This window comes from Xenopus laevis, chromosome 2L (genome assembly GCF_017654675.1).
Source record: "Xenopus laevis strain J_2021 chromosome 2L, Xenopus_laevis_v10.1, whole genome shotgun sequence".
Taxonomy (NCBI): Eukaryota; Metazoa; Chordata; class Amphibia; order Anura; family Pipidae; genus Xenopus; species Xenopus laevis.
In genome coordinates this window covers 145,760,194-145,786,478 of record NC_054373.1, presented here as the reverse complement: position 1 = coordinate 145,786,478, position 26,285 = coordinate 145,760,194, and the positions used below count along the sequence as shown (strand labels likewise).

The 26,285-nt window shown below is 41.6% G+C and overlaps 1 pseudogene across 1 annotated transcript; it reads left to right on the top strand.

Annotated features, from left to right (window-relative positions):
• Nucleotides 1–5,358: 5,358 nt before the first annotated feature.
• On the top strand, nucleotides 5,359–21,922 carry LOC121399735 (annotated as a pseudogene). The gene is made up of 8 exons (XR_005965258.1): nucleotides 5,359–5,396; nucleotides 8,393–8,505; nucleotides 9,264–9,335; nucleotides 10,024–10,149; nucleotides 17,928–18,016; nucleotides 18,909–18,970; nucleotides 19,524–19,548; nucleotides 20,441–21,922. The product of XR_005965258.1 is annotated as a prostaglandin E synthase 3-like (transcript).
• Nucleotides 21,923–26,285: the final 4,363 nt, after the last annotated feature.

Genomic DNA, 26,285 nt, shown 5'->3' with positions numbered 1-26,285 from the left:
CACGAGAGCAATAGTTCCACCATGCTCAAGAAATGAGAGAGCGGGAGTCTAGTGTTGTGATGGCGGGGTATGGGCAGGGAAATTACAGGCCATGCTGCGACACTTTAAGCTGTGGCAGATGCCTTTTGTCAGTCATTGCGGCTAGGGGAACGCAGGGGAGAGACTGGCGGGTTCGCCCTTCAGAGGCAGTAGGGTTTTGCTAGGAAGCGGGGACCTGTTTATCTGCTTGAGACTGCTGCAACGTTGATTCATTCTGGGTTTGTGCTGAATGGCGGGGCTGGACCTTTCTATTAGTTAAACGTGTTGGCAGCAACCGCAGTCGGGCCTCTACTACAGCCTCCCTGACCCCACAATCTCTCTCGGGAGGAAGGCTCTTTATAGTGAGCTTTCTGCCATCCCTCCCGCTAATCCTCTTACTCCGCCAGACTGTGACATCATTCGTGTGTTTCGCATGTAAAACCGGCGCTGTTGACTTCATTCATGTGTTCGGCCTGTTAAACCGGCATGTGTGGCGCGCGCTGTGGGTGTCGCCATGTCTCGGGCAACATGCTGCCTCCTTTAGTTTTCCTTTCCAGCAGCCAAGATCCGATGCACTTCCCATCAGCAAAACACACAATCAGTGACTTAGTGCAGAATGTTCTAGCAGTTACCTTGAGGCTGGGCAACCTGTGCGCCTACACACTATTCCTTCAGGCTGGAGCTTCTACACAGTTATAGAGTGCTGCAAGGTAAACACTTGTATGCAAACAAAATATTGCATTATTCTTGCCTTTGTCTGAACAACAGAGCTACAGGCTGATGATACCTGATCTTTCCGTTTCTCCCGTCTTCTCGGCCTATTAATCAGGGCTGTTATACGAGTCAATCTAAGCAGACACAAGATTCTTTCCAGTTTTATAAGCTGAGATTTACCTTCTATATATTTTACTGTAATTCCTATATGTATATAGCTCTGAGCCCACACCTGCACTTCATATTTACAACATCAGATCTTGGCATAGCTTTGCAGGCACTTTTCAGACAGCTAAAAAAGCACACTATGCGGTTGCTGGCCTCTATGTTTCTCTGAGAGCACTTTTTGGTCATGGCCTGGTATTTCCTACACAAGCTATGGATACAGGAAACCATTAAGTTCTGCCCATAGTTTCCAGAATATATAATATAGTAAAAAAATCTCTGCAAACTGACCTTTAAGCAGGTTTCATATATCTAGCAGGAACAAACATATCTTCCCCAAATCGTACCATTAAAGGATGAAAGTTAAATATGAGCCTCATCTCATGGAATAAGAAGGAAAACTTATGAATAGAAGATAAAACAATCGCTGAAAATCTTGTACGGTATTAGATTTCATATTTGCAATAGTTCCCCTTTAACTAGTCTTCTGGTCTGAGCACTACATGTTTCAGACCTCAAGGTCCTCCTCTGGTGCACCAGAAAGGACCCTTGAGGTACGAAAACATGTAGTGCTATGCATCTTCAATAAAACACAACACTGCATTGTAACCAGCCTCCAGTGGAATCATTATTTGTACCCTGAAGTTTTATGTGGACCTGGCGAACCCCACCACGTATGATTGAGCAATATGACACACTTACACCGAAGGAGATATCCAATTTGTGTTAGAATCTTCTGGCTGAGCCATACCACACTGGAAGACAGCCTCCCTGTTTGGAAGCCATTGCTGTAGACTGTTCGGACAGGTTCTAAGCATTTGTAGTTGGACAAAACACTGAGCATTGTTCCATGTAATTGGACCTGTGCCGTATTAATTCGGGTAAGATAGCTTTGCATGAAGCAATCTGCAAGTTGCAAGCAACTATCCTCTGGCCTGCCAAGTGTACTACACATCTGAACAAAACTCGCCTTAACCTGCAAGTGCCTGCACAGCTGGCCACATACTCAAAATTGCACTGTCGCCAGTATAATATTTTCATTTTAAAAAAACTCTAAAAACTCTTGAGTTCCTAGACTTTATAGGTAGTGACGCCATCATTTGAGACCACATTGAGTTACACTAACATTCAGGTTGCTGGAAAGGATGTTGCCTTCACATGTTGCATTGCAATGGTTGTTACAATGAATGCTATTACATATTAACGTTATCAGTTCGAAAAAAGACTTGACCATTCCAAGTTTAACCTTTTAAGTCTATATAACCCGCCTAACTGCCTAGTTTGATCCAGAGGAAGGCAACCAAAAAAAAACCCATTTGAAGCCTCTCCAATTTGCCTTAAAGTGGACCTGTTGCCCAGACTGTATAATAAAAGTCCCTTCTAATTAAACCATGAAAATCCAAATTCTTTTTTATTAAAGCATTCATAGCTTTGTAAACTCATGTAACGCTTTCTGCCTATCCCGCCAATTAGGGTTAAGGTGTCCAGCTAGTGTATGAGCATGGGTTACAGTGTGAAAACTACACTCAGGGCGACCTTCGCTAAATGGAAGCTCCCCAAGATGGTGTAAAACTACAACCCACAGGCTAATTAGTGTAAAAATAGATAATGGACGCCAGGAGGTTCTTAGAAGTGAAAACAAGTGAAATGGTTTATTGAACCCAAAAGGATATGCAAAGGCAATTGACCAACATTACTCACCAGGAGTTGTAGTAGGATTTAGCACATCACAGAGGAGAAAGGATAGCATTGATGATGATGCAGCATGTACAGATGTCACTCCCCAAGTCAAAACAGTAGGAAGAATATCCATCCCAAAGACCAGCGACCAAAGTGAAACAGGATCGATCAAGTAGGGGTCAGCAGTGCTCTGCTAACTGAATTCCCTATCACTGATTCCTTACACTAAAGGCACCTAAAAGCCTTTGGGAGGCTACTCCCTGCTATTCTCCTCGTTGAGCACAGAACGCTCATGCTACCCTTAATCTAGCTATCTCTCTCTCTAGAGAGACTATTACAGATCTGCCCTAATGATAGCTAATCCTTCATTCACGGATTCCTGGTTCCCGACTTCAGCACCAAAGTACAGGTCCCTTTGGGTAAATGGCTTTACTGGGCCTTGGTGATCCCAGGCTCATGGGAAACACCAGCCAGCACAGACACCAGGAACCAAAGAGAAGAGGCCACTCCCTACACAGCACTATATAGCAGTGGCAGGGGAAGTGTCATTACACTTCTTTGTCCAATAGGTGTGGATGTTACACTTTACCAGTTAGAAGGGCTAGCCCAATAAAAAGGAAAAGAGAACTTAAGCAAAGGTAGGGGATTAACTCAATAGGAGCCTAATAGAGCCTATAAGTCCCTACATACACCCCGGGGAAAAATCCATTTCGTCCCGACAATGGTGAAATGATATAGACACATATAGTAACAAAGTGAATATACAAGTGCAAACCAACAATACCATTGAACATCACTCTTCTGGTATCCCCTCCTGAGGAATACCTGGTAACAATGGGTACTGTGAAGAAAAGAACAGTAAAGAGCAAAAGTGCAATACTGTGTGAGTAAGTTTCAGTGCAAATAACATCAGTGCATAACTTTATTACATTCATGAGAACCCACATAAGGACACTCAGCACTTAACTTACGACACTTGAACCATCCATAGAGTATCAGGAGGTCCAGGCCCAGGCTTGGCTGAAAGAAAAATTAGCATACATTTCTTTTCACACATGAACACCATTTTCAGTGCAGTTGAGACATGACCCCACCATAACCAAAAGCTTATATTCCATATGACACCCGCCCCCCCTAACCCAAGTGTACAAAGTTACTGAGAGCCACTTGGGAGTAGTAAGGCAAGAATAAATGCTACTCAGCGAGTAGTTAGAGGTAGAAGAGTTTGGTGGGGCTCAGCAGTCCTTTCTCATGAACCCAACTATTTACAAGTGGTCCTGGACAATGTCCATAAGTCCAGCAACTGAAAATGGTGAACAAACAAATGAAGAAGGCCCAAACAGGCATCAATCTGGACGACTTCTTTGAAAGAAGGCCCCAATAAACGGGCATCAATCCAGATGAAAGAAACAAAGACAAACCCTCAAGGAAGTCTCAACAAACTGGAGCCCAGAGAGAGCTGTGCAAACATAGAGGTCATACACCCCGGAGAATTACAGTCACACCTCCTCTAAGAAGGCTTTTCGATCCCTCTCCCAAGGCATGATCGCCGTGTGTCCTCATTATAAGGTAGTTAGTTGGGTGCCGCTTGTCAACGCGCCCCCATTGATATAAGCTCACTGAGCCCAAAATGCTTCTCTTCGAACTTCCCGCAGCTCTTGACATAGTGCTTCAGGATGTATGCCGGTACCACCACTCGTGAACCACTTGCTGAAAATTCAGGTCACGCTCCCTCTTGTGTAGCGTCGCTGTGGAAGAGGCCTCCAGAACCAATTCCCTCCTTCCTGAGAGCTCCCCGTAATCCATTCATCAAGGTGCTTTTCCATCTCATCATACACCCATCGCGGCATACGGCATGTAATAGCCCCACTGGTCATACACCTTGATATTATGATCCTCTGGATCCTTGAGACATGCCGCTGCTTCTTAGGATCAGCACGCCCAGGGGAGACCCAAAAGGAATTGTCGACTTCAGGGCTCTTAGGAGGCAGTGGCTCATAACAGAAAAACTTGGTATCAGAAGACGAAGATGGAGTTGGCAGAGGTCCAAAATCCATTCGGCCCAGTCTGGCTCTGGAGATGCTATAGAGAGAAAGCTGCTCTTCCGCAGAGGAACTGGGTTGGGAGACATTAGCATTCCCTTAGTGGAAGCTGTGCTCCGTGGAAGCGTGGAGGAAGTGCGGCCGCGGCCCCTACCACGTGTGGCACGTGTTGCATCTTAGCGGGAGGATCTAAGGAAATGCCCCCCATAGCAACAGAGGCTTGTTCTTCACCCACAGCCGTGGGACTAGAACAGCGTGGCGTTCGTGAATGGACAGGCAGGGGGTCAGGCTCATGCCAGTCACGGCTGCGACATCAGCACCCTGGGGACAATCTCTTCTGGTGCGGGAGGTGCTGGGGACATGATCATTGGCCCTGGGGACTCCTCTACAAAAACAGCTAGGGGCCCCATCCAGCAACCAAACCCACACACATGGCACGAAGAGCTAATTCTTCGGAAAGCTCTATCCCCTTCAGCGCCGCAGCGCCCACAATACGCCACAATCCCCTTACATTCGGCAGGATATATTTTCCCCAAAAGTGCCGTTCCACACATACCTCTTATTGCTCGTTTCAGGTAGTGGGTCTTTCAGGGTGAAGTTATTGGAAGCAGAACCGGCTTCCGGATCAGGCCAGCCGTCCCATCCATGATCCGCCATCTTCAAATCAGCGCTCGCCACGTGGCTAAAGATGGTTGGCAAATGATGTACCCGCAGCCGCAGGGATTTGGACAGAGCTAGTATGAACTCCGCACAGGATCCGGCCACAGCCGTGGACCGGTAGAGGTGCGGCACTGGGGACCTTGACAAAGTTGATATAAACCGTCGGGGTATCCGCAGTGAAGGGCGATATGTTTGTAGCTAATATCGCTACTAAAATGGAGTAACTGTGCTTACAATCCTCACCGTAGCAGTCGCTAGGTTTGTAAAGTAGGCCAAAGCAGGAACTGTGCTGGGACACCGTCCTCCCTCCAGATAACACCCACAAAATGGCGGCCGATGACGTATAGTCATAGACTGCCTCCTTGCCCAAGCGCGCCAAACAGGATCTGCGCGGGACAAGATGGCGCCTGAAAATCTCGCGAGGGCTAAAATGGCGCCAGCGACGACTCCAGTGCAAAACAAAAACGCCAGCGAAATACGCGCCTGGCGGGACTTTAGTGGCGCAGGCGAATAGGGGAAACGGGGAGAACCACCAAGCCCGAAACCCACGGCCTTACTATGCGCACACCAAAAATAGCAAGTGCGTGCAGGACTGCCTTTTGCCTAACGGGTCCGGCAGCCTGTCAGCAAAATTTAAAGGTACAGTGCACCAATTTCACAAAAATTGTAAAAACACAAAATATAGCCTGGATTGGGGCGGGGCCCCACGTTGGGCGCCAAAATGTAACGCTTTTCTGGCCTATCCGCCAATTAGGGTTAAGGGTGTCCAGCTAGTGTATGAGCATGGGTTACACTGTGAACTACACTCAGGGCGGAGCCTTCGCTAAATGGAAGCTTCCCCTTTAAGATGGTGTAAAACTACAACCCACAGGCTAATTAGTGTAAAAGATAGATTAATGGACGCCAGGAGGTTCTTAGATAGTGAAAACAAGTGAAATGGTTTATTGAACCCAAAAGGTATGCAAAGGCAATTGACCACAGGTTTACTCACGCAGGAGTTGTAGTAGGATTTAGCACATCACAGAGGAGAAAGGATAGCATTGATGATGATGCAGCATGTACAGATGTCACTCCCAAGTCAAACAGTAGGAAGAATATCTCACTCCCAAAGACAGCGACCAAAGTGAAACAGGATCGATCAAGTAGGGGTCAGGCAGTGCTCTGCTAACTGAATTCCCTATCACTGAGTTCCTTACACTAAAGGCACCTTAAAAAGCCTTTGGGAGGCTACTCCCTGCTATTCTCCTCGTTGGAGCACAGAACTGCTCATGCTACCTTAATCTAGCTATCTCTCTCTCCTAGAGAGACTATTACAGATCTGCCCTAATGATAGCTAATCCTCATTCACGGGATTGCCTGGTTCCCGACTTCAGCACCAAAGGTACAGGTCCCTTTGGGTAAATGGCTTTACTGGGCCTTGGTGATCCCAGGCTCAATGGGAAACACCAGCAGCACAGACACCAGGAACCAAAGAGGAAAGAGGCCACTCCCTACACAGCACATATAGCAGTGTGGCAGGGGAGTGTCATTACACTCTTTGTCCAATAGGTGTGGATGTTACACTTTACAGTTAGAAGGGCTAGGCCCAATAACAAGGGAAAAGAGAACTTAAGCAAAGGTAGGGGATTAACTCTATAGGAGCCTAATAGAGCCTATAGAGGTCCTTACACTCATTTAAAACTTAGATGTCAGTCACATATTGCCTGCCCCTCCTCTATGCCTTATGGGGCAAGCAATTACTTTCACTTTCCATTAAGCACTTTCTAGATGTCACTGCTCTCCCACATTCACCCAGTTCTCTAAACCATTTTAATTGTGTAATCAGGGCATGGGATGCACATCAGGTCCCCCATTCTTGGTGCAACAAACAGGATTCTGAGATGAATGCAAGGCTTGTCTTAATCACAGTGTCCACAAAATGGCTGCTGCCTGACTTGCTATAATTATGAATTCCCAGACTGAAGGAAACGAGATTCTAATAATTTATATAGTGAAATTTAAAGTTCATTTTGCTTGATTAACATGATAAAATAGGATTTGGAATAGCTTTTTTTGGGTGACGGGTCCCCTTTAAAGTTATCGAATGTATCAGCCTGTATGACTGATTCAGGGAGAGAATTCCACATCTTCACAACTGTAAAGTATATTGTGCTGTGTACATTTAATATACTGCAAATGTAGATTCTAGACCTAATGCATAAGATTTGTACATAAAAATAGTAAACTACCACTCAGAAAAATTTACTTGCGCTTAACAGTTGCCTGGTGTATTTTTTCTTTCACATTTTGATAAATTGGCCCTAAGTGGTTAAACTTATACATGTAACTTTATTAAAGGAAAACTATACCCCCCTAACAATGTAAGTCTCAATAAAAAGATATTGCATAAAACAGCTCATATGTAAAACCCTGCTTCATGTAAACAAAACCATTTTTCATAATTATATACTTTTCTAGTGGTATGTGCCAGTGTAATCATAAATAGAAAATTGCCATTTTAAAAAAAAAAAAAGGGCCGCCCCCTGCAATCGTACAATTCACTGTGCACACACAAACAAACCAACAAACCATACATGTTAGGTCACATTAGCCAATTAACGCAACAGAGTTCTCTTTGCTTCAACACTTCTTCATGTTACAGTTAGAGCTGGAGTATTTCTGGTCAGGTGATTTCTGAGGCAACACAGACCATCACAAAAATGGGGGTTCAAGGCAAGAGATGTAAAAGGGCAATATTTACTTAAAAAAAAAAAAAAAAAAAAAAAAAAAAAAAAAAAATATATATATATATATATATATATATATATATATATATATATATATATATATATATATATATATATATATATATATATATATATATATATATATATATATATATATATATATATATATATATATATATATATATATATATACAGTGTACACACACACACAGAGTAAGATTCTTTAATATGCCACTTAATATGATGTAAACTATCTGTTGCTTAAGTGTTCATTTGGGGGTATAGTTTTCCTTTAACATGTGGCTTTATCCAAAGAAACTGCAACAAATAGGGAAGATGTAGATGCATATTAGATACTGTAAACATTAATGCACAATTTCTTTGCAGGCAGCCAGCATCTGCAAAGTGGTACGACAGAAGAGACTACGTCTTCTTGAATTTTGTGTGGAGGACAGCAAAAATGTAAAAACAGACTTCGATAAAAATAAATTAACATTCAGGTAAGCAAACTGGCTGTTTTAGTGGTCATCTGCTTTAACAAAATTTTGTGTTTCAAATAATAAAACTTGTACAAATGTTCTAAATCATGGCAATTTAATGTAAACACGGTGCTGTTACTTCATTATGTTAGTGCCTTTTATACATAAGTAGTTCAGAAATTAGTTATTGTAAACATACTTTGAGTGCTTCTGTAAGCTTTTTTTTTTTTATGATATGTTGGCAGACTGCTAATATCAGGTTTTCAGCTTTCTCAGTCAGCAAACGGTTAACTGACAATACAAGATGTGAATACACATCACCACTGCCACTCTGACCTTCAAAGAGAGCTGTTGAGCTGAAAGCCTGTTTACCAGTCTACGGGGGTTGTGTTATAAATGGCACTAAGTTTGCCCGGGTAGTAACCCATAGCAACCAATCAGCAGGTAGAATTTACAGGTTGCCTGTTTAAAAGCAAACATCTTATTGGTTACTGCTACTGGGCCAACTTAGTGGCTTTATTACATATAGGGGCAAACTGCTAATATCTAAAACTCTAAGCATACACTGAATTAGGTTAATTCTTGGTTTAGATCCCTTGTAAGATGAAAAATAATGTATAGCTGTTAAAACACTAACATTTGTTTATGTTTCAATTTTATCTGCTTGCAGATTTTTATAAACCCTTCTATGACACTAATGAATATACACTTTAGTTTATAGTTATTGTTCATAGAATACAGTATTTGGTGATTCAAACTTATTTTTCTTTTTTTTACAGTTGTCTTGGAGGAGCGGATAGTGTAAAAAATATTTAAATGAAGTTGAACTTTTTCAGTCTATTGATCCCAATGTAAGTTAACATACTGTCCTTTTTTTTTTTTTTCTTCCATTAATAAGTTCTAGAATAATTTATCTTCATACTATCTGGTTTATTGTAATTTTGTTTTGCAGTTATCTTGGGTCTTTAAACAAGATTCAAAATATAAATAATACATGTTGAGGGAAAAATTGCAACATTTTGTTTAATTAGAATTTAGATGTGGAAAGACTGCCAGCCCTAATATCCGTTTCAAAGCATTTTAAAGAATAGGTTACATGTATATCAAAATAAAAATCTGACCTCATAAATATTCTCCATTACACTTGCCAGGGCCCAAAATGCTGAAAACTAACTTTATTTCGAATCTTTATGCATTTGAAAGTAAAATATGTTTTTTGAGCAAAGAGGAGCATGCAGGTAGGCTGTAAAATGAATATATTATTGCTTTTTTCCTGAGGATTTTAGCTAATATGCAGAGCAGATTCTACAACCTACATGGGAGGTCCCAATGTAGTTTCTTAAAGAGGAAACTACTGCTAATTCAGTAGCGTTTTTTGTGGACATCTTTTTTTTTTTTTTAAATAGCATCTAGTGATGTTAGTATGCCTTAAGAGTAAGTAAAATCTTGAAAGTTTGTATGGTTTACCTCCAAAAATAGTTTTTTGCCCACACCCCAAATTGACTTGTATATTGTCTTCTTCTTTTTTTTTTTTTTTAGGCATCTAAACATAAAAGAACAGACAGATCTGTTTTGTGTTGTTTACGAAAAGGAGAGCCTGGAAAATCATGGCCACGACTGACAAAAAGAAAAGGCAAAGGTATTTTACTACATAAAATATTGCAGGTGTAGTAGGTGAGAAAAAAAGAAGCTTTAAAATATATTACACTGACATTTGCAGATCTTCAAGAATGTTTCTTCATGTTAGGGTCTGTCCCACTGCATATTACAGTATAGCTTGCATGCCTCAGATGCTAAGCAGCCTACCAGTGTGTTAATGGCTGTTCAGATGTAGCAGGTCCAACGATAAAGCATGGAGGGTGTCTTTCTTTTTACTTAAATGTATTGATTGGTGTCTGTGGATTTTATCAGTGACTTGCTTGTTGGGGATAAAACCTGCTTGATCTTTATGCATCAGGTCACTGATACATGAAAATTTTTGCTAATAATTTAAGATCAGTATTAAGCACCGATATGGGACGAAAATTGTCTTATCCCTATTAGGCTTAGGTATTACAGCTATATGAGCTGATTGGAGTCACGATCAAAAGTCTTTCCCAGACATATCATTAAATAGGGATACCTTAGGGGCAATTGTTGAAGCATATTGCCTATAATATTTGGCAGTGAAGCCAACCATCAGTAGTAGCTTCTTGACTTCCTGTTCAGTCATTGGCAAATTTAATTCCATTCTTATTTTCTCTATTGCTTGCCTATGTGTGGTAGTGGGCCAAATTTTATTTTCGGTTTCAAGTAGTGTCAGTTGACCCATCACGGATGACATTTTTCTTTTAGTTCTTTTACATTTAGCTGAGGCTTGTATCGGTAGGCCTCAGGTATAGGCCTTATGGGCTTGCCCACAATGTGGAAGTCTTGATGTCAGGGGTTCTATTTAATTGAAAAAAAGATTGAATTTCTTTGCTGTTTGGGAGTGAGATAGAAAGGTATCGTCTAGTCTCCAAGTATATTGTTGCGGTCTAGGTGCAGTATTTCGTAGCCAGAGCTTAACAATAGAGTGGTCAGACCAAAGGCAAACATGTATCGAGGTACAAGTTATGGCAGGGGCCATGGGTTTATTTAAGAGGATCATATCTATTCTCGAGTATGATTTGTGTGGATGGGAAAAGAAAGTAAAGTGTCTTTTAAGTGGGTGAGTCTCCCAACGCACATTTAAGTGGAAAATTAAGCCCTTTAGTGTTATGAGATGCGCATGTCAAGGCCATATTACCATAATAGAAAATTAAATACCCCTTGGATACAAATAAAATGAACAAATTACAATAAGAAAGCTAACCAAACATGAAATAAACATCTTCTTGCAGAAGGATATTTGCATATGCAGGGGTGGCCGAAACTGTATATCAGCTTCGGGGGGGGGGTCTGCCCCAGGGTGGTGATCTTAAAAATGCATAATTCTGTCTCCAAAGCGACTCTTTAGTACCTCATGATTTTGAATGTCTGTGCCACAGCGCTGAAACGGAGTCCCTGTTGTGACAATCCCCTTTTGGAACGCCACCAGCTATCTCATCAGTCACGTCTGTTCTATTTGGTCATCTACATCAGAACATATATGACACCACATGGGGCTAGTTTTTGCAAAGTGTTTTTTGTAACAGCAAAACAGTTTGACTATTGTCTAGGTGAATAGATTAGTGGTAATTAATATATCAGTTGTTGCAGTTACATTGTTTGCCATCCCTTTAGGCCTATGTCTGTCAAATATCAATTTATCTAAAACAGTGTGGCAGTAAGGTGGATCAAGCTTTTATTAGACAATGGCTGCAGTTGTTTAACTTGGAATTTCAGATGTGGGGATTTTGAGGGCCCTACAACCTTGCCCCTTTTCATGGTTCTTTAAATTTGTATGCAATACCAGAGTCTGAAAATGTTACTGTGTTCTCTATGTATCTTAATTATTCTGTAATTTTACTGTATTATATATTCTGTGGGCAAAAGTATTTTCTAAAACTCCCCAACTGCTGCACAGAGGAGGCAGAGTATGAATAAGGTTCTGCTTGGATGTGCCTATTTGATCCCATTGAGCAAACCTGCCCTCAATGATTATAAATGGTAGTTTTCTTTCCTGATAGTGTGGCTGCAAAATGCTGTGTACTGTTATTGTATTTTCAGTGATTGCCTTTTAATATATATGTTTCTCTGTCGTCTCAGGGGGACACAGGGACTCTAGGGGTTTAAGCTCCACCCTCCAGGAGGCAGGACACTTAGAATAAAAAAACTTAAGGGGCGTGCCAAGGAATAGGCTTAACCCCACACACTGTAAGCATACCTCAGTTTTTAAGTGTCCTGCTTTCAAGGAGGATGGACTTCGCATGCTCTTCAGCAGCACTCATCATTGTGGGGTATCTCAAGTACAGGAATGCCTGTTTACTCCTGGAATTCCCCCATCGCGGGATTCTTCACCGGGGTCTCTACCCTAGCCATTTCAGGCTATATCCGACCCACACAGTCACTACCTGCCACCCACTAGGGACAGCAGCACTGTACGGTGAAGCACCGGGTGAGTACCATGGCACTGTTCATGTATTCCTCCCCGGGTTGCTCTCCCCCCCCCCCTCCCCCAGTCAGGGAGAGTAGGCCCACTTATCCTTGGGGGATTTGGCACTCCAAGGCGCTTCCGTTCTCCCTCTACCGCTCAGTCGGCTTTCGCGCGCAGCTCCTTCTGCGCTTCAGTCCTGGAACGCATCGCGTCTATGCGTTCCAGGCGCCATTTTGTGTTAGCGCGAACAGAAGGAGCTGCTACGTGCGGTTACACAGCGCGCCTTCTCTGCTTATCCAGAGTGGGACGGAGAGGGACTCACAGCAGCGCTCCAAAACGCGGTGCTGCCTACTACTCCTAGGGCACGCTCTCCCTTTCAGGAAGCAGTTTTTTATAACTTTTCACTGCAAAATTAACCCTGCGCTCTCCAGCCATTCCTCAGCAGGTACCATTGACACTGCATTATGGCAGAAGGTAAGTCAGGGGGACTTTCCCAAGGGCCGGGGGAGAGCACCAACAGCACAGGTTACCTATTTTGCCTGCAAAAATTGCCACAACAAAAATACCTGGGGGTCAGGCTGAATCCCTCTGCAGATCTTGCTCCAAAGGTCAGGGCTCTGCACCTGCCCAGGAACCTGCCACACCCGAGATTCCTCAATGTGGCGAATCTTCACAAGATAATTCTGCACAAGATGGGATTGCAGGTACATCATCTGACCCCCCAGCCCCCTCATGGGCTATCCAGCTTTCGCAGTCTCTAGCATCATTGCAGAGTCTACCTTCAATTGCTGATAATCTAGGCAGGGCCATAGCCAAACTAGCCCACAAGCCTAGCGGGAAGCGTAAAAGACCTTCCAGTCCCACAGCGGACGACGACTCCCATTTATTTTCTGAGGGCTCTTCATCTGGAGGAGCTGCCTCCCATTCAGAGGGTGAACTCCCACTTTCTGATATTTCCTCTGACGAGGAGGGGGACCACGAGGAGGAGACCAAAGGCAGAGAGGTTCCTCACGATGTGGATCATATTATTAAGGGAGTGATGGAAGTACTAAAAATTTCACAGTCAGCAGAACAGCACACTTCTTCTGCAAATCTGTTTAAGAGGAAACATAAATCCTCAGCTTGTTTCCCATCTCATGAACAACTTACCAGCATTATCCATGATGAATGGAATTCCCCTGAACGCAAATTCCAAGCTACTCGGAAATTTTCCAAGTCCTATCCATTTAATAAAGAATCGGTGGAAAAATGGTCTATGCCACCAGCAGTGGACGCTCCAGTTTCTAGACTCTCTAAGTCCACTGCCTTACCTGTTACAGACGCGCAGCCTTCAAGGACCCATCTGACAAACGGCTAGAGGGATTCCTGAGGGCAGTGTACTCATCTGCGGGTTCTACCCTTCGCCCTGCCCTGGCGTCCGCCTGGGTAGCCCGAGCCATACAAGCCTGGTCCGAATCTCTAATTTCAGACATTCAAGAGGGTGTCCCCAGAACGGACCTTATGTCATCTGCACAATCCATCGCGGAGGCAGCAGCATACTTGTGTGATGCAACTCTTGATACAATTCAGATTACTGCACACACCTCAGCACTTTCTGTGGCTGCCCGCAGGACGCTCTGGCTTAAGAATTGGACAGCTGATATCAGTTCGAGAAATCCCGTAACCTCGCTCCCCTTCAAGGGGCCAAAGACTTTTTGGGAAGAACTTGAAAAAGATAATCTCACAGGGCCACAGGGGGGGGAAAAGCACCTTCCTCCCCCAAAACAAGTACAGAAACGCATCATCTTCTAGACGGGGAAAGTTTTTTCGTGGCCCCAGTGAAAGATTCTCCAGACGAAACAGCCCCCCCTCAACGTTCCCAGTTTCGCTCCAAACACAGCGACAAGGGCCGTACACCATGGAAAACTAACAAGTTCCACAGACAAACCTTCGGCCGACAAGTCCACTTCCGGCTGGACGGGGCACCCCCTCCGGGGTTCTCAGCAATCAATAGGGGGCAGATTGCTTCGATTCCGGGAGGTATGGAACCACTATTCGTCAGACGCCTGGGTCACCGAAATAGTTACCGAGGGTTATCATCTGGACTTTTCTTCTCCCCCCCCCCAGAAAATTCCTCATGTCCAGGGTTCCATCCAAGCCCGACAAAGCTCAAGCCTTCCTGGACTGCATTTCCAACATGGAACGGGATGGAGTGATCATTCCTGTTCCCCCGTCAGAGACATTCTCAGGTTTTTACTCCAACCTGTTCCTAGTACCCAAGAAAGACGGGATCATTTCGACCAGTGCTGGACCTGAAATTTCTCAACAAACACATACGTTCAGTACGGTTCAAGATGGAGACCCTACGATCAGTTATCAGAGGTATGGAACCGGGTCAACTGCTGATGTCCCTGGACATAAAAGATGCCTATCTCCATGTACCGATATGGCCTCCTCACCACCGCTTCCTCCGGTTTGCCTTCACGAACCGTCACTACCAGTTTGTGGCGCTTCCATTCGGATTGACCTCTGCTCCCAGAGTTTTCACCAAACTCATGGCGGTGACAGCAGCAACCCTCCGACTTCAGGGAGTTTCGGTGACTCCATACCTCGACGACTTGCTCCTGAAGGCCAGAACGGCAGATCAGTGGCAGAGCACATCTTCAGACGGCAATATCCCTGATCCAGAGCTTCGGCTGGACCATCAACTGGAACAAATCCAGTTTGACACCCAGTCACCAGATGATGTTCCTGGGCCTTCAATTCAACACCCTAACCCAGCGGGTATCTCTACCCCAAGACAAGCAGAGGAAGATAAGGGATCAGATCACTCTTCTTCGTTCCAGTCAGCCACCCACAGTCCACCTGGCAATGGAGGGTACTGGGACTGATGGTCTCGTCCATCGAAGGCTGTACCATTTGCTCAGTTACACCTTCGGGCCTCTACAAGCCAACATCCTATCGGGATGGAAGGGGGGTCCTCTAACCAGAGAATTCACCTACAGCAAAAGACACGAGACTCTCTCCTTTGGTGGCTAACCCAACACAATCTCTCCACGGGTCAGTCCTGGGCAGTCCCGGATTGGACCGTCATCACAACGGACGCGAGCCTTCTGGGCTGGGGAGCAACGTGGGGCCAAACTCTCCGTTCAAGGTCTTTGGGCTCCCAGCGAAGCCAAGCTTCCAATAAACATCCTAGAGCTTCGGGCGGTAAGACTAGCCCTCAGTCACTGGTCCTCACGACTTCAGAACAACTCGGTCCGAGTGCAAAGCGACAACTCCACCACAGTCGCATACATAAACAGACAAGGAGGAACCCGCAGCAAAGCGTGTCTAGCGGAGGTGGAACTAATCCTGACGTGGGCGAACTCAGCTCCGTCAGACTTTCCGCCATACACATTCCGGGAGTGGGACAACACTCAAGCGGATTACCTCAGTCGAAACCAGCTGGATCCGGGAGAATGGGAACTACATCCCGACGTTCTTTGGCGGAACGTCGCGAAACTATGGGGTCGTCCCCAAATCGACCTCAATGGCATCCAGAAACAATCGCAAAGTACCCAACTTCTTCGCTCGCTCTCGGGATCGATGGCGATGGGAGTGGGACGCCATGACACAAGAATGGCGGTTCGACCTGGCTTATGTTTTCCCTCCACTTCCATGCTCCCTCGGGTACTGAAGAAGATCGACAGTCACCCTCGACTGTAATCGTGATAGCCCCATATTGGCCCAGGAGAACTTGGTTTTCGGACCTTCAGGAAATGTCCATAGCACAGCCACTATCGACTTCCGGCCCGGGAGGACCTCCTCCACCAAGGTCCCATTGTCCACCACAACCCAGGGCTGTTCGCTTTGACGGGCTGGCTGTTGAGGCAACCATTTGGAGAAGAAAAAGGCTTAACAGAGGAGGTCATTGCCACAATGCTGAAGTCACGCAAAGCCACATCCTCCAAAGCTTATCATCGGGTGTGGCGCACTTACTGGACGTGGTGCCATGAGGCACACTACCCTTTCCTTGAATTAGACATTCCCAGAGTTCTCTCCTTCCTGCAAAGGGGTCTTCAGCTAGGCCTCAAGTTAAGCTCGCTGAAGGTTCAAGGTCTCCGCTCTTTCGGTTTTGCTCCCAGACTCGACTTGCTATGGATGACTCGGTCCGCACATTTCTGCAGGAGTGCCCAGATTGCTCCGCCATTCCGGCCACCAGTTCCAGGATGGGACCTCAACCTGGTGTTGGAGGCTCTGCTCGATCCTCCTTTCGAGCCCTTAGCATTCATTCCAGAGACACTTCTCACCTGGAAGGTAGCGTTCCTAGTAGCCATTTCCTCTACCAGAAGAGTCTCCGAAACTCGGTGCCCTTTCGTGTGATCCTTCCTTGCTAGTCTTCCACCAAAGACAAAGCAGTGCTACGCACGGTGCCTTCCTTCCTACCCAAAGTCGTCTCCTCTTTTCACATCAATCAAGAGATTGTCGTCCCGTCCTTCTGTCCGGCTCCAAAGAATGATAAAGAACGGCGTCTTCACAGTCTGGATGTGGTCAGAGCACTTCGCTGTATCTTGAACGCTCTAAGCCCTTTCGACGTTCTCAAGCCTTGTTTTTGCTTCCATCCGGCCCCCGTCGGGGCATGGCAGCTTCGACAGACGACGATTGCGAGATGGCTTCGGGAACTCATCCGTCAAGCTTATCTAGCCCAAGGGAAGATCTCCGCCAACATCAGTTCGTGCTCACTCCACAAGATCCATGGAGCTTCCTGGGCTTGGCGTAACTCGGGCTTCTTTGGACCAGATCTGCAGAGCAGCCACTTGGTCCTCGGTTCACACATTCACCAAATTCTATAGCCTTGACACGTTTTCTTCTGCGGAAGCCGCCTTTCGGCCGCAAGATACTGCACTCGGTGAGTGCAGTAACGTGTCTTCTCCACTGTTATTCCTGATTTCGCTCCCTCCCTGCTGTCTGGGCTGCATTTGTTAAGTCCCCTAGAGTCCTGTGTCCCCCTGAGACGACAGAGAAAACAGGATTTTTTGTTAGCTTCACCGTTAAATCTGTTTCTCTGTAGTCGATAGGGGGACACAGGGCTTCCCGACCCTAGCGAAATGTTGACCGTTTGGTCTTATGGAAAAGTTTCCTTGGTTTTACCTGTTGCCAGTTGAGTTCTTTTAGATTTTTTTCTGCAGTCTCTTTGGTACCAACTGAGGTATGCTTACAGTGTGTGGGGTTAAGCCTATTCCTTGGCACGCCCCCTTAAGTTTTTTATTCTAAGTGTCCTGCCTCCTGGAGGGTGGAGCTTAAACCCCTAGAGTCCCTGTGTCCCCCTATCGACTACAGAGAAACAGATTTAACGGTGAGTAACAAAAAATCCTGTTATTGCTATTGTAATGGAAGATGTTGTTGCTGGTTTTATTGCAATATTTTAATTACTTTTATTTTACAGCTTAATTGGCTTAGTGTGGACTTCAATAACTGGAAAGATTGGGAAGATGACTCTGATGAAGACATGTCAAATTTGACCACTTTTCTGAGGTAACTGTTCATTTGTAACAGCAGTATTTCACCTAAAGACATAAAAATTCTTGAAAGGGAAATAGCAACTTTTTTCCAGTCAGCAGCTTTATCAGCCTCTGTAATCTTAAATGGGAACTATTGCTAAAATGAAAATGTAATATTGGCTTCTTCCATACTGAAATAAGAAACTTTCTAAATACAATCAATTAAAATTCAGTACTGTTTCTGAAATAATCAAGTTTATCTTCACTATTTCTCTCTCAGTTTCTGTTTCTCTTCATTCTGTCCATCGCAGGAGTTGGGTGTCAGATATTCATTGACAGTTAGATCCAAATATCTTATACAGGGGCTCATGTCTCTCTTCATGCAAAATTTGTGCAAAAGGCAGTTATTTTGTTAGATTTTCTTTGTACTGGAATCTGTTATTTGAGTGAGCTCTGCTAAATGAGCCCTCCTAAAAGATATATTGGATATAACCGTCAATCAAAATCTGACACCCAATCCTGCATGAAGACAGAATGAAGAGAAATTAGTGAATATAAACTTGCTTATTTCAGAAACAATGCAGCATTTTTAATTGTTGTATTTTAAATGTTTCTTTCATCAGTATCAGCAAGCTTATATTAAAATTTCATTTTCAAGATAGTTGCTCTTTAAGAGTTTCAACTACTGACTCGGAGCAGGTACAAGAAAATGCATAAACCAAACACAGAGGCAAAGATTACTAAAGGCTCCTCCTGTCACAGCTACTTATGTTGCTGTGTCGATTTTGTTTGCATTTTTTTGAATTATATATGCAGTTGTTACTTTAATTACAACCCTTAAATATGAAGTTATGTTTTGGTATTATTTAGAACAAAGGCTTGGCAATTTAATGTACTTAAGTTTTTTTTTCTCTCTCCTTTAACAGATGATGAACAATATGGGAGGAGATGAGGATGTGATTTACCAGAAGTAGATGGTGCAGATGATGTAAGTTAGTGCCCAGACATTATATAGATGATCATGCAGAGACAATTATGCTTCTAGTCACTCCACATGCCTGCACCAAGGCCAGCTAAGTGTCTCACTTGCAGACAGAAAGAAAGCCAAATATGGCCTTAGATGGACTGGTTCCATGTGACACCAGGTGAAGGTCCATAGTACAAGTTGATCCAGGGACTGGTCCAATTGCCATTTTGCAGTCAGGAAGGAATTTTCCCCCTCTGAGGCAAATTGGAGATTCAGATGGGGTTTGCCTTCCTTTGGATCAACTGGCAGATAGGCAGGTTAAAAAAAAAGTTAAAAAGGTTGAACTTGATGGACGTGTCTTTTTTTTTTTTTTTTTTTTTTTTTTCCAACCAAACTTTCTGTGTTACTATGTAAGAAAAGGCTGTTAAAGATTACATCTAACCTTGTTTTCTACGAGTGTTATTTTAAAGGACAATTTAGAAGTATGTAAGTAATATAAGTAATGGCATTAAAATATAGATTGTACTATTAGTATGACACTGCACATCTTAATTTCTCTCTCTAATTTGTTTAGGACTCACCAGACAGTGATGATGAAAGTAAGTTCTAGTTCTTCCCATATATATATATATATATATATATATATATCTATCTATCTATATATATATATATATATATATATCTATCTATCTATCTATTATCTATCTATTCTATCTATCTATCTATCTATCTATCTATCTATCTATCTATCTATCTATCTATCTATCTATCTATCTATCTATCTATCTATCATCTATCTATCTATCTATCTATCTATCTATCTATCTATCTATTCTATCTATCTATCTATCTATCTATATATATATATTATCTATATATAATATATATATATATATATATATATATATATATATATATATAATCTATCTATATATATATATATATATCTATATATATATATATATATATATATATATCTATATATATATAATCTATCTATAATATATAATCTATCTATAGATATATAATATATATAATATATCTATATATTTATCTATCTATATATATATATATATATATTATATATATATATATATATATATCTATATATATATATATATATATATTATCTATCTATATATATTATCTATCTATATATATATATATATATATATATATATATATATATATATATATATCTATATATTATCTATCTATATATATATATATATATATATATATATATATATATCTATATATAATCTATCTATATATATATATTATATATATATATCTATCTATATATATATCTATCTATATATATATCTATCTATATATATATATATATATATATATATATATTATCTCCTGACATGCAAAAATTTACATATTAAGTACAGTAACTTGTCATAGTTATTGTAACTGTGAAATGACTGTTCATTTTCTAAACTGTGTTTTTTTGGTTTTTTTTTTTTTTTAATTTCTTTACAGAAATGCCTGACCTTGAATAAGAAAAGTCCTCTTGCAGTTTGGGAAATGGATGGGAAAATAGGTGGAAAGCAAAATATTTCAACACACTGCAACACTCGCTGAAATCTGAGTTGTAAATACAGTTACTGAGTACTTCCAGTCAGCCTTGTTTGTTTATCACCACCAAATGGCTTTCATTGAGGGTCAGAAATTACAGTTGTACAGTGCATCATTCACTCATTCACACCATTCAGCCTCTTCTAGATGTATTTTGTTGATTACCTGTATTTATGCAAGACTTCACAGCTTGGTATTGCATATAGTCACAATATCAATGCACTTAAACTTTTTTTTTTTCTGGGGGGGGGGGGAGATGGTGTGCATCTTATCTGAACCAGCAGGTCACATCTTACATGTGTATCTCTTCTGACAACACATACAAACATTTTCCCAAATTAATGTACACATCTTAGCAATTGTAATGGAACCCAGGTCAGATTCTTCTTTGTGGATCATAAACACAGCCAAACGGTCACTAAGCATTGTAGTGGTGGGGACAAGTGGCTGGCATGTAGGTCCTGCTTTGGATGCGACTGGGTTAAAAGATTGAACATTTGAATGAAAATAATGTGGGTGAGTAGCAAGACATGTTAGGAGAGACGGATGTGCTGTTTGATTATGGAAAGGTGATTCTGAAGTAATACAATTGATCTATTTTGCATCAGTGTATAATTGCACAAGTCTCAATCGTCTGATCAATTTATAGTAGAAAACCTGCAAATTAGAAAGAAATAAGAAAGTATAAAACTGCAATCCACAGCTTTTCTTTTACTCCTAACTGGTTTAATTTTATGTAGTGTTCCACCCAATCGTGTCACTCTTGGGAGTTTGTTAGATGCAGCACGGAACTTAATTTTCCTTTAATAGCGTCTTCTGTCAATACTGTGACACAAGCTGATTTTATTTACCTTAATTTTGAAATGTGCTTTTGTATTTTAATGCTTTGATATAGCCATACCATTTGTTCCCCATATTAGTTTCTAGCAGCACATTCTATACATTTGCTAGCCTTATTCTAATTCAGATTTTCAGGACATCCTTATGCAACTACTTGTCAGTAAATTCAACGTGTGTGTGCTTTTAGAAGGATTGTCTGGGTTATGTTTTTGGGTTGGACACCAAGGATGACAGTAAGAACTTTGTTCTCACAGCTTCTAAAACATGCCTGTACAATTGTTTTTCTTTCACCCGTTTGCATCTCTGTCTTTGGAAGAGTGCAGCCAGCTGTACATTATTTCTCATCAGTCTGTACATTTAGACCAAATTGTATTTGCACTGTCACAGTATATATTAAAAAGAGAGTAACAAAATGTCAATACACTATTCTGTTTTGTTTTATTCCTTTTTTTTTTGATCAGGAAACGATACCTAAAGTTGTTTTGGAAGTGGTGGGGATTTTTTTTTAATTGTCTGCATTATTTCTAATAAACTGTTAAGAGACAATGTGATTTTTTTTTATATATATGTATATATTTTATTTTTATTACAAAATGTGAAATCTTTGCATTTATGTATTAACAGGCTGGGAGAGTTTATTTTTTTTTTTTTTTTAACACTTTCTAAAAGTTTGCAACGGTTTTTTGTTTTTTTTCTTACAGTTGCTCTGTAACGCCTGCCCAAACAGCATTTTTCTTTTTACGAAATATAATACTGCTTTTATTGAGAAAAATACAAATAAAGAAAAAATAAGGACATATAGTGGTATTCGCAAGGTACAATGTGCAAGGACATGACTCTAATCTTGCATCAATATACAGTTATTACATCTCCAGTAAACCATTCACTCCTATATTGCATAGAAATCTTGAAATGGTAATGGCTAGCCTAGAACAGTTGCGTGCATCATAAAGCATGTAATGTGACCTTCTTAATGTGGAGGATTGGGCTGAGCAACCTGGGTGGATATGGAAATCTGGTGGGAAGTCCATGGCTCCCATGCTTGTATGGTTTTATGTCTCTTTTCCGGGTCAGTTTCTGACAAAATTTCCATACATTTCCTTGACTCTATTCGTTTTGTTAGCTGCTGTATCAAAGGAGTAGTTGGTGTTTTCCATGTAATAGCTATGAGGGTTATTGCTGCGTTCAGTATTTGGAACAATAAGCGCCTTTCATCCTTTGAGATTGGTACTGGATACATTTGGAGTAACGCTATCTGAGACAACTGGGGTATTTCCCTTTATGAGTATCTCTTTTATTAGGTTGAAGGTTTCTGTCCAGAATGTTGTCACTTTTGCGCACTGCCACCACATGTGGAGCATTGTACCCTGTTGTCCACATTGTCTCCAACACACATTGGGGTAAGTTGGGGATATTTTGCAATCCTGGAGGGTGTCAGGTACCATCTTCCAACCACCTTTATGTTGGTTTCTAAATGGTTAGTGCAGTGGGTGGCACCTTTAGGACTATTTATGCATGCAGACCACTGAGCCGGAGAGAACTGTAGTTGTAGCTCTTGTTCCCACTTGTCCATGTATGGAAGTTTTTGAGATTCCTCTCTTTGCATTTGCATTTTATAGCAATCCGACAAAATCGCTTTTCAATTCCAGAATTTACTACAGAGGTACTCCATCAGTGTCTTAGTGCGTATGGTTTTGTAATCCAAAGTTATGGTGCGCAGAAAGTGAGTGATTTGTCCATAGGTATACAATTGCTGCTGTTGTAAACCATAAGTTTTCACCAGGTCCTCGAACTGTCTTAGTGTTGATGCTAGGTAGAGGTTTCATAATTGGAAAATTCCAGCCTCAATCCAACTGTTAAGGGTTATTTGCGGTATGAAATATTTCAATGCTTTTAAAGGCAGCAAAGGGGAAGGAAAGGTGCCAAATTTAAGCTTTTCTTGTGTTGAGTCCCGGATTTTTATGGACAGTCCATTGGTGGTCTGGTTTTTTTAGGCATTCAAAAAAAATGAATTATAGAATTGTCCCCTATCATATGAGTCTCCATATCCACCCATGCTCTACAGCCCTTCTCCGCATGTAATCAGACAACTGATTCCAATATGGTCACAATGTAATAGGCTTTAATCTTGGGTATCCCCAATCCTCCAGATGATCTAGAATATTGTGTAGTCGAGAAGGCCATTCTCGGGGGCTTTTGCTGCCATATAAATTTATTTATAGTTTTCTGTAAAGTTGCTAAATATTTGAGGGAGTGGTACCTGTAACATTCTAAACACATAAAAGATTAATTTTTATAGCCATTATGCGCCCATACCATGAAATTTGTTTCTTTTCGCCATCTGTTACATTCTAATTCAACTTGTCTTTTCAATGGAGAAGGATTTAGCTTGAATATAATTTCTGGGTCTTTGGGTAGTTTGATTCCCAAGTATATAGGAATCACGCCACTCAAAAGCGTAGTAATGTGTAATCCCTTCCAAAACCTGCCTAGGTATGTTAATGGGCAATGCTTGTGTTTTTATGGTGTTCATTTTATACCACGATATTGTTTGGAACTGTTCTAGTTCTCAAAGAATATTAGGTAGAGAGGTTAGGGGATTTGTGATAGCCAGGAGAATATCGTCTGCAAACAATCCAATCTTCTTTTGCCCTACAGGTGTGGGTATGCCCTTTATATCCTGATTGTCCCTTATACTTTGAGCCAGGGGTTTGACCATTAAGGCAGAGATCAAAGGCGATAGTGGGCACCCCTGCCTTGTCCCATGCGTGAGCTCGAAGGTGTCTGACAGGGCTCCTACGGTACAAACTTTAGCTGTCGGATATAAGTATAGTGGGGATATAGCTTTTAAAAACCGTACTACAAGCTGGAATTTTGTCAGTGTAGCTCTCATATACTCCCAGTTTACCCTGTTAAAACGCCTTCTCTGTGTCTAGGGAAAGCAGTAGGGCTGGTGTTTTAGTGCTTTTAAGTAAATGTAAAATATTCTGGAACCTCCTGATACTGTCGGCTCCTTGTCTGGTAAGTATGAATCCCACTTGATCGTTTTTAATGAGAGGGCAGTACCAAATTAAGTATTTGGGCTAGTAACTTAGAGTATATTTTGAGGTCAGTATTAAGCAGAGTGATGAGTCTGTAGTTTTGACGCTGATCTTGGGTTTTACCAGGTTTAGGGGTGGTAACCACATGGGCATTTAAGAACTCTGGATTGATCAAGCCTGTGTCCATGATATTCTGGAATAGTCGGAGCATTTGAGGAGATAAGTCTACATACATTTTGTAATACTGATTAATAAAGCCGTCTGGGCCCAAACAGCATTTTTAATGGGGCAGTATGTATCTTTGTTCAGCATGAGTTCAATGAAGAGGACTTGTATCAAGCATATCGGTTTGTTTCTTTCCTCCCTAAACAGGGAGATTGGACTAAGGGAGGGGGCTGTACACTGATAATGTAATGATCTATCTCTATAGGACTAAACATGAAGTAGCTTCAATTTCCCTGTCTAGAAACAAAACCTGTAGGCAAAAAGTATGTATATCTATTAAACTTGTTTTGAACAATGGGGCAATACTGCAATTCAGATATATGCGAGTGTCCAGTCATTCCCTGCGTTGTTTGCCATCTATTGAATGGACCCAGAATGAAGAATAACATTTATGTTTTCAGAAGTTTTATATGCTCATATCTAGAAACCCATAGTAACCAAATCAGGTGTTTTCAAACCGCTGCCTGTAAAATACTAAGAAAAAAAGAGAAAAATTGCCAGCACACAGTTTGCCTTTAAAAACAATTTTTACAAAAGATGAGGCATTGGTACCACACAAAATATTTAAGCTCACGTGCCACGTCAAGGCCCCTCATTGTACACAAGTCCTACGCTATTTATGAGCATTCTAAGTTTGTAGTGCTTTTTAAATCCAGTCCCCAGCAACCAATGTGAGTTGTAAGACCAATGTGCGCTTACCCTTAGCTTAGGAGCTCTAGTGGGAAAGCAGGGAGCTTTTAAGCCCCAGCCAACAAACATACACCTGTGAATAATTACCTTCCTTTGTAGTGCATTTAAAATCAAGTCCCCGAGTAAACAATGTGACGAGTAATAACGCCATGATGCACTTCCCCTCACTCGGGCTATAGTGAAAAAGCAAGGAAAGGAGCTTTGTAGCCCCAGTCAATTAACATACATCTGAAAGCGATTCCCTATTTTAAAGGCTGAATGGCAGCTATAGGCAATATTTGGCTAAAATTTGTAAACAAAACATAAAAAAGAAATCGCCAGTGATCAGTTTTAACCCTTTAAGTGCCAGCAGAATTTCACATTTTGGTTACGCGAAATGCCAGCCGTTTTTAAGCATTTTGTGCTCTCTCACTTTAGGGGCATTTTCTGAGGGGAAACCTATAGTTTACCTAGGAAAACTATACATTGTTTTTTTCGGTAGAAACTGAGCTTTCTAAATCTGCCTGAGTTTTCATGTATTTCCACCTGTGCAAAAAAATTTATAGTGCTAAATACCAAAAAAAAAAGAAAAATTACCATTTTTCATCGTATATCAATTTATACCAGAAAAATATTTCATTTTACAGATGAAAATCCAACTGATTTGGAAAGCCTTATGTCTCTCGAACGTGCCAATACCAGATATGTATAGTTTTAGGGAGATTTAGGACTTCTGTACAGCAAAAACTCCCGGCAGTATATTACTGAATTTTGAAAGCACTAAGGCAGAAAACGGCATGCTTTAGATTCCAAGGCAAAAAATCCTGAAACCATAGGTTTACCCCAGAAAACCATACATTTTTGAAAAGTACACATTCTGCCGATTACAAAATGGGTAACTATGTCTCTCTACTCCCAACTACCAAACTGAAAAGCTTGTCTGAACATAGCGGTTTTTCAAAATAAAATTCAAA